This window comes from Equus przewalskii, chromosome X (genome assembly GCF_037783145.1).
Source record: "Equus przewalskii isolate Varuska chromosome X, EquPr2, whole genome shotgun sequence".
In the NCBI taxonomy this organism is placed as follows: Eukaryota; Metazoa; Chordata; class Mammalia; order Perissodactyla; family Equidae; genus Equus; species Equus przewalskii.
This window is the reverse complement of record NC_091863.1, coordinates 32,954,752-32,962,996: the sequence shown is the minus strand read 5'-3', so window position 1 is coordinate 32,962,996 and position 8,245 is coordinate 32,954,752. Positions and strand designations below refer to the sequence as shown.

Here is an 8,245-nt window from a genome sequence, read left to right as displayed (position 1 = left end):
CGACCGTTTCCGAGGCGCTTACCCAAGCGCGGCAGGCTCTCCTGGGGAGAGCAGGCCGCGAGGCCCCGGGCGGCTCGTTAATGCTCCCGCCCGCCCCGGGGCCGCACAGCAACCCGACCTGCCCGGCGAGACGAGGTGCGGGCTTGAAAGGCCCCGCGGGCGGAGGCTTCTGGAGGGGATGGGGAGGCGCCGGGGAGACCCGCCTTCACGCACCCTGTCCGCTGGCGCGTGGACGGCTCCCGACCCAGGGTGGGGGCCTTGCGCTCGCCTCGCGGCCTCGGCTCTGGCGGCCGCTCCCTCCCTGGCCAGGCCTCGCTGGGGAGTTAATGATTGATTTACTGGCTCCGCGCGGCCGCCCTCCCAGCTATTCGTCCGAGCTGAGGAGTTGCTGGCGAGCAGCGCAAAGGCCGGGAGAGCGGGGGTCGCCCGGGCAGGGAAGCCGCGCTGCCGACGGGCCCGAGCGGCCCCTTGATTAGCCCCCACTGAGCGGCTGTGGCCGCGTCCAGGGCGAACCCGCTGGAGGCCCGGGCTGGGCGAAGGGAGCATTGGGAAACGCCACACGTAAACCGGTTGGCAGCTGGTGATTATGCCGCCCGGTTTTATGAGTCATAATGGGCCGCCCGCCTGGCCCTCAACCTGCTCGCTGTGGACTCGTCGCGCCGGGGTCCAGGCGGTGGACCGTTCCCGGCCGCACAGAGGGGCATGCTCTGGGGGGCCCGGGCCGCCGAAGGCGTTGCGCAGGATTTCCTCTCATTTCTCGCAGAAGGCAACACAAACACCCTAAATCAAACCGCTCCGACAACCGAGGGCTCCACACAGACACATCAATAAGGATTTCGCCTCCCGCGTTCGAACGCACTGAAACACTTGTCCTATTTTTATGCAAATGACACCACACAAATAGATCTCGCAGGCCCGGGAGTGGGGCGAGAGGAGGAGGGGCGCAGCCGCCCCAGCCCGGGGGCTGTGAAGGGGGAGGGCGTCTCAAGCCCGCACCCCGGGGCCCGCGCCGGCTCGGGCGCAGCCTGGCTGGTACTGGCCAGGCGGCCCGCCTCGCGCGCGGTGGCTCCCTGCCAGCGCCGCCAAGTCGGCCGCGTCCCCAGGCTGCCTGCAGAGGCGGATTAGGGAAGGAGCGAAGCGAGCCTGTGACTAATCGCAGGGCCTCGGACCGGAGCACCAAGGCCATGTGCGACTGACAGGATCGACACTAGCAGAGGACACGGCGACGCCTCGCTTAATTGTAGGCTTAAAAAATTGCCGCCTGAGCAGCTCCGGTGCGGAGAGCCAAGGCGTGCGCGCTGGTGTGGGGAGCGCGCCAGGGGGGACCTGCGCTCAGGCCCGGGGGGAGGGAGGTTTCGCGTCTCCTGGATCAAGGGACCTGGCCCTCCTGTCTCCCACTCTGCAAGGTCGCACCACCCCGCATGTGGCTGAGCCGGCCAGTAGAGTAGGATCCAGCCCCCAGGCCTAGGTTTCTGACCCTATCCCCAGAAGGGGATCCCACGTTTCCCCCATCTCGTCCTAGTTCCTATAAAGGAGGCTGTGCATTTGGGGGGGAGAGATTCCACCAAACCCTTAATAGAAAAACCACACACACGAACCACTTTCTTCTCTTCCCTCCCCTTCCTTCTCCACCGGCTGATACAAAGCCCCGAATGACCAACGGGAGGAACAGGCAACTCAGGGCTGCGAGGAGCGAGGTCACCGAGTGCCAAAAACTTGGGGCTCACAGATTCGCACCCTAGGCTCTTCACCCCTGGTCACAGTCCCTCTGGCCCAGATCTCCTTCCTGGAGTGCTGAGGCCTCTCGGGGGAGAAGGGGGAAGCGTCGGCAGGCCGGCTGGCCTGTGTGTGTGAGGGGAGGGTGGAGGGTGGAAGGCGGGGTGGCGGGGAACCCAGCGAGAGAAGTTTCCACCACGCTCTGGTCGCCTGCTGCCAAAATCCCCGGGCCCCTCCCCGCCCGCACCGCCTTCCGTTGCCACCACAAGTTTGGTTTAACGAGAGCTCAGGACAAAAGCAAACGTTTTCTATAGACCCTGAAAACAAAGGGGAAAGAGACGCGCGGGGCCGCCGAGAAGCGGCTGCTAGCGTAATGGTGCCGGGCCGACAGCAGAGCATTAGAACTGCAAAAGCCGCGCGGGCGGGAGGAAGTGCGAGGCGGGAGGCGGGAGCGCGGGGGGGGGGGGGGGGAGGGGCGCTGCGCCATGTTTCCGTGTCACCCGCCGAGTCGCCGGCGCTGGGCTCGGCCGCCAGCTCCCGCCTGCCTCCGTAACAGCAGAAAGCGTGCGATTAGCAGCCAGACAGGCGGGGACTCCGGGCCCGCGGGGCCGCCGCACACGCCGCCCGCGGCCCGGGCCCGCGCCCCCCCGCCCGCCGGGTAATCATCCTCCTCGCTGCAGCGCTGTGTGCACTCTCATTAGAGCAGGGAGGCTTTTCTCTGCGCACTCGCTCGGCTCCCGCTGGCAAAACAACGCCTTCCCCGGCCGGGCCCTGAGCCAGGAGCGCCGGGGAGGGCGGGACGGGGGAGGGGGGTGAGGCAGGGCAAGCAGCGCAGGTCATCTCGGCCGCCCGATCTCCTCAGGGCATGGAGGAGATGGGGAGGGTCCAGCGGCCCTCCTCACGCGGAGTGGCCAAGTCCGAACCCCATACCAGATCCTTCGTGGGGAGGGGGGTCGTTGTTGGTACCACCGTGACCTACTGCGGTCCCCTGCCGGCGGCTAGACTAGGGGCCGAGGGGAGATGAGTGTGTCTGGTTTGGAGAGCGGGGGCGAACACCGGGAAGGCTCCCAAAACAGGTTCTGCCCCATCTGTCTTGCGAACGACCTCTTAAGGCCAGAAGACGGATCCCAGGGGTGGTGGCCCTTCGACTCTCACGAGACCCGAGTCCTCAGGCTTCGGGCTTGATCACACAGAAGGGGTGGGAGATGGGGGCGGCCGAGGCGCGGCTGCGCCTGGCCCTGAGCTTCGGAGCCCCATTTTCTCCTCCGCGATCTCTGCACACAACAGTAGGCAGCCTCTCCCGGCACCACGCGCCCAGCTGCAGGGCCCAGGAGCAGGTGTTCCTGCCCGGCCGGAGTGGCTGCTCCGCGCCCCTCCCGTCCCAGCTGCGGGGCTGGGGGCGCGGGTGGGGCGGCGCTGTTGGCGATAACAGAGGGAGGTCTCCCCGGACCGCGAGAAGGGTCCTCTGGGCTTAAATGGGGATGCCCCAGGGCGAAGGCGGCCGCCTGGGGCCGGGAGGAATCGAGGGTGACGCGCAGCCAGCCCTCGTCTGGAACAGCCCTGGGGGCCAGCGCAGGCCGCTCGGGGCGGCGCAAGGGCTTCCGGTCCCGGTGACTGCGGCGGCGGCGGCGGCGGCGGGGCGGCTGGGAAGTTCCCGGGGCGGCCGCGAGGAGCACCCTCCCCTGGCTGCTGCCGCCGCGCAGCTTTCGGAACGGCGCCCTGGGAGCTTCTCGGCGTCTGGCAGCGCGGCTCTCGGCTCGCGCGGGGATGGGGGCTGCCGGGTGGTCCCGGCCCAGCCCCCAGCGGGGAGGGGGAGACGGGGGCCGGAGACCCTGCGGGGCTGCGGCGCGCCTCCCTACCCCCTCTCCTCGCCGCCGCTGATATGGCGGGCACGTGAAGCGCAGCTCGGCGCCTCGGCGCCAGCCAGGGAGCGGCCTGCCCCGCCGGCTCAGCTTACCCGCGGGCCCAGGAACGCGGAACCGAGCCCGGCCGGGCCCCGCAGAGCCCGCGCCCCCGCCCCGCTCCCGGCTCGCTGCGGCCCCGCACCCCCGCCCCGCCCGCGCCCGGCCTTGGGGCCGCGCCAGACGGCTCGCCCGAGGGGAACTCAGGCTGACTAATGGGACGCGTGTGGGCCTTACGTGAGGCCCGGCTGTCAGCGGATGCCCGCTCGCTCGGCGCCTACGCCGCGGCCAGGCTTTTCGGGGAAGGGCGAGAGGAGGGGTTTCCCCGCTCGGCGGTTTCGGCTCCCCGGGGACAATCCGGCCGCAGCTGGCCCCGGGCTTCAGGTCGTGCAGCCTGGCCCAAAGAGGGCCGACTCGGTGTGCGCCCGGAGCCAAGGTGCGAACCCGGGATGGGGGACGAGGAGGTGGGCGCTTTGGAGCTCAAAGCCGGAGGTGGGCGCGGAGACTCATCAGCTCGGCCTGGGGTGCCCGCCTTGATGTTTGCGATCGGGGGCCAGCCGCTGGGCTGGGGGGAATTTACAGGCCACCCTGCGGGCCTGGAGTTCAATACCGAAACCTTCCTCAACAAATACAAAGTCTTCCGGAAACCCCTTCGTGAGATTTTTGTGCGAAAAAAAGGATTTTATAAAACTCCCCGAGAGTCCGGTTCGGCTGAGAGTTCTCCGGTTCTGGGGCGTGTGATGCCTTTCCTGCCCTTTCCTGGAGCCTGTAATAATCAGCAGAGTTTCTTATTATTTCACATTAACAGCCACTTCATGTTGACATAGTTAGATGACCCTCCCAAATATAACTACCTGTTTAGTTTCAACACACGAACGCGATGGTAAAACACAAACACCGATCGGTAACTAAGAGAAGGAAAACCCGGCCGCGAGCTTGGGGTCGGATGCAGGATAAATCCTCATCATGCATCCCTGGTTTTATTCAGCCTAATTACACTAGTAATCCTGCCCCCCACGAGAAAGCCTGAAACCCCGTAGTCGAGGTGCGACTTTTCCTGGGGAGCCCTGCGGATGGAGAGGGGGCTGCTGGTGTAGAGGAGGTGGGTTTTAAATGTCACTTCCAAATGAAAATGCTTTCCTTCAGCCTTTCTCTTTTTTTTTGATGCAGTTTTCGAAAGGAGCATTTTTGCGAGATAAGAAGTGACCGATCAAAATCGCTGAGGGGAGGTTGTAAGCAGCCGCTTTGCCCCAGCTTAGCGTTATCTTATCTTTCACACTTGCATGGCAGGAAAAAAAAAATTGGCTTATCTTTATCCCCACCCCCTTCTCGCCTTAATTGCTAAAAAACACTGGTGTGTTAAACCGGAGGAAGGAGGTCTCTGGATTGTCGGTGGAAAAGGAAGATTCAAAAATGAGGGCGCCTGGGGGAAGCAAGGGTGGCGGGATTTATGCCTCCCCCCCCCCCCCCCCGATCTTTCTAGTACAACGTAGAGGGTCCGCTCCTTGGTGGAAGGCTTGACGGCCAGATTTTTTAAAAATTCTGAGGATGGCCTTGGGTCGTGGGGCTTCCCTAGGCCTCGCTTTTTCCATGCTGCGTTTACCAACCTCTTCTCTTCATCTCTGGAAAGCTGGCGGTGGGTCTCGGGTTGAGGCCTCTCACTCTGCCTTCATCCCCCCTCCTCTATACACATCCCCCTTTTGGGGAGGGGGATGCAAGGCTGGGACGCAAGGCCTGCTGGAAATCATTAAAATATATGCGAGTGTCTGCAAACACACACTTTTAAATCATGGCGTTTCCCCTCCACGCTGGTATATTTAAACTCCAGAGCGAGCTGGATCTCCTCCCCCTCAGTCGTTTGTCTGTGTCACCGACAGGCCGCTAATGGCCGGGCTTCCAGGCGCTGTGCATTATGCATTAGCCTCCTCCCTCCGCCGCACACAGAAGGTTCTGTCAGGCCTCGCAACACAAACCACCCTGCGCCCCCTCACCCTCGGCACTCGCGACCTGGGGCTGCGCGGCTGCTAACGTGCTGCAGACCCAGGGATGTGGCGGGGGGAGGGGGAGTCATGGGGGCGAAGGCAGAGCCGAGTGGGCCAGGAGGGGGAAGGGGAGCGGGTAAAAAGTGCCGCGGATTTTGGAATCCCCTGTCCTGCCCGACCCCCAAGCTTTGCTCCTGGTTGCGACCTTTCTGAGGCGACCACTCGCCGCCACTCACTTCTGCGCCCGACTTTGTGGGGGCTTCAGAGGTATTTAGAGACCATCAGTGCCGCGTTTCCATCTGCTGGGCCGTACTCCCTTCCTGTCCCGAGCAAGGGGCTCGCGCAGCCTTCCAGATCCCTCCAGTCCCTAGGGTGGTGCCCGCGAAGGGGCTCGGGGTGTTGCGTCTCCGCAGGGTTCCCGCGGGAGTGGAAGAGGGATCAGGCTACAAGATGGCTGGGGCGGAAGGCCGGCGGGCTGGGTCCGAGAGCAAGTAGTTGGTGGTTCTCCGCCCCCGCTCCCCGCGGTCCCCACTCAGTGCCCCGGGCAGGGTCAAATATGAGCTGGAGGCGCCTTGCTAAATAAGCAGCCGGGGCGGGACGTGGCGGCCGGGTTTATCTGCAGGAGCATCCGGCCCAGTGCGGCGGCTTCGAGGGCTCTTAAGCTGGGACCAGGTGGAGCGCAGGACGCTGCCTCCCCGAAGCCGCCTGTTTCTGTGCTCCTTTGGCTGACACCCGTCTACCCAGAGGGCCCCTCAGTGTAAACGGCAGTTCACCCACTGGTGTCTGGGTTTGGGGAGCTCGGAACCTGACACTAATCCAGCCCAGACCATAAATTCCCAGAGGCGGTTGCTACTACGTACGACGTAGGGCCTGTCTTTCGGACCCTCCTCCCCCCAACGCCCAGTAACCCTTCAAAGGCAAGGCAGAAAGAGCAGCCATCCTCAACCTGGTGACCCCTAAGTCTAGCAGTCTCTTGCCATTGCAAGGCAGCTACCTTTAGATGTTTCCAGATAACTGAAATCCCTGGGACAAGGATGCCCTGTGCTTGGGCCAGTGGGTCTTTTAAGTGCCACTGGGTAAGCCCAGAGTTCTTTGACAAAGTGACTAGGGAAGACTGTTAGTGTGGGTATTAGTGTATTTTTAAAAATAGGTAACATTAATAGGCTAGCTCACCCTATGTAAAAATACATTATCTGTAATCACCCAAGTCCCACCTATTCCAGTAACCAGTGTCCCTGACGTGAAAACAGCCTCTGAAGAGCGCCATTGAGGGCCCACCGAGCTTCACGATTTAGATCCTACACATATGCCACAAACAAACCCCACAAACGATGCTGGGATCCCAGGGTCCCCCAAACACGGGCTAAGGACCTCAGCACAGGATGCATGACCTTTCCCCAAGGTCCGGGCGGTGGCTGAAGGTGTGGAAGAGGCCCTGGCAGGCCTTGCACAGTCAGCCTGGCCTGAATGAGGCGGCCGTGCTCCAGGCCTGCTCCCTAAAGCGCCAACCTGCTTGCCCAGTTGCAGAGCCAGCATAGAATCTGCATCCGGAGAGTGCTCTCGGGAGCCTGAGGTCGAACCTTACATATGTTATCACTGGGACAGGAGGCCAGTGAGGGACAAGAGATGGGTGAGGGTGGGGTGCCCCCCCAGCTCAACTCGAAGCACCTCTCCTTTTTGGTGCCTATTTCTTTATTTCTCCGCTGCCTGTGCGCTGAATTCGCTGGCCCTCTCCACCTCCTCCTCTGCTTTCATTGAAATCCTCCCCTTGCTGAGTGCCGGGTGTAGCAGCCTGACCTCCAGGTCAGCTCCCGAGGGACTCCTGGGAGGACAAGGGAGGGGGGAGCAGGAGAAGGCCCTGGCTGCCGGTACACGCTGCAGGCTATGCAGTGTCCCCAGCTCCCGGAGCCCCTTCCCAAAAGGGGACGCAAGATGGGACTACCCTTCCTGAGCTTTCTGCTTCTCTTCCCTGGATCAATTCCAACTGAGCGACCAATAGGTGTAAACACCCAACCCCCCACCCCCTTAGAGCACCTCGGGGCAAAATCTCACATTTTAATTCTCAGTGAGTCACCAAGCCCCCCCCCCCCCCCCATGCCTCTTAGGACTCCATTAATAAGATACTTTTAAAATCCCACAGAGTTGGAAAGTGTATCCCTTGGAGATAGAAAAGAAACCTTTGAATCCCACCAGCCCGAATGAGGACCCCATGGAGGCTAGACTTCTTTAAAAAGGGGGTGTGTGTGAATGCTGCAAATTACGTCAAAGGCGAATTTACTGGCCTGTTTGTCTCCAGCATCAAATTTCTCCCACAGTCAGCCCTCTTCTAGGCCCCTTCGAATTTACAGCACCACCCCCCTCCCCAACTCATTTTAACTCCAGGACTTTTAAAGTTAGACAAACAGGCCCCTTTGTCAGCAGCCCTGGGAGGCCACAGGACTTCGTGAGGCAGCAGGCTCCACGATCTCGCTTGGTTCCTGGATTTTCTAAAAGTTCTGGACGGCTGCATGCAACTCTTAACTCCAGGAAAAGCCTAGGCCTGGGGGGAGAGTTGGGGAGGCATGGGGAGGGGAGAGAAGGTGGCTGGGCATGGGGCCAGGGGCTCTGTGGCGGCCTAACCGAGCCGGAAGAGACTGGCACGGCTCT

The 8,245-nt window shown here is 62.6% G+C and overlaps 1 protein-coding gene across 4 annotated transcripts in view; it reads left to right on the top strand.

The window, feature by feature from the left end:
• Positions 1-8,245, top strand: part of BCOR (BCL6 corepressor) — a 115,562-nt gene that overhangs the window by 58,386 nt on the left and 48,931 nt on the right. The window lies entirely within an intron of this gene.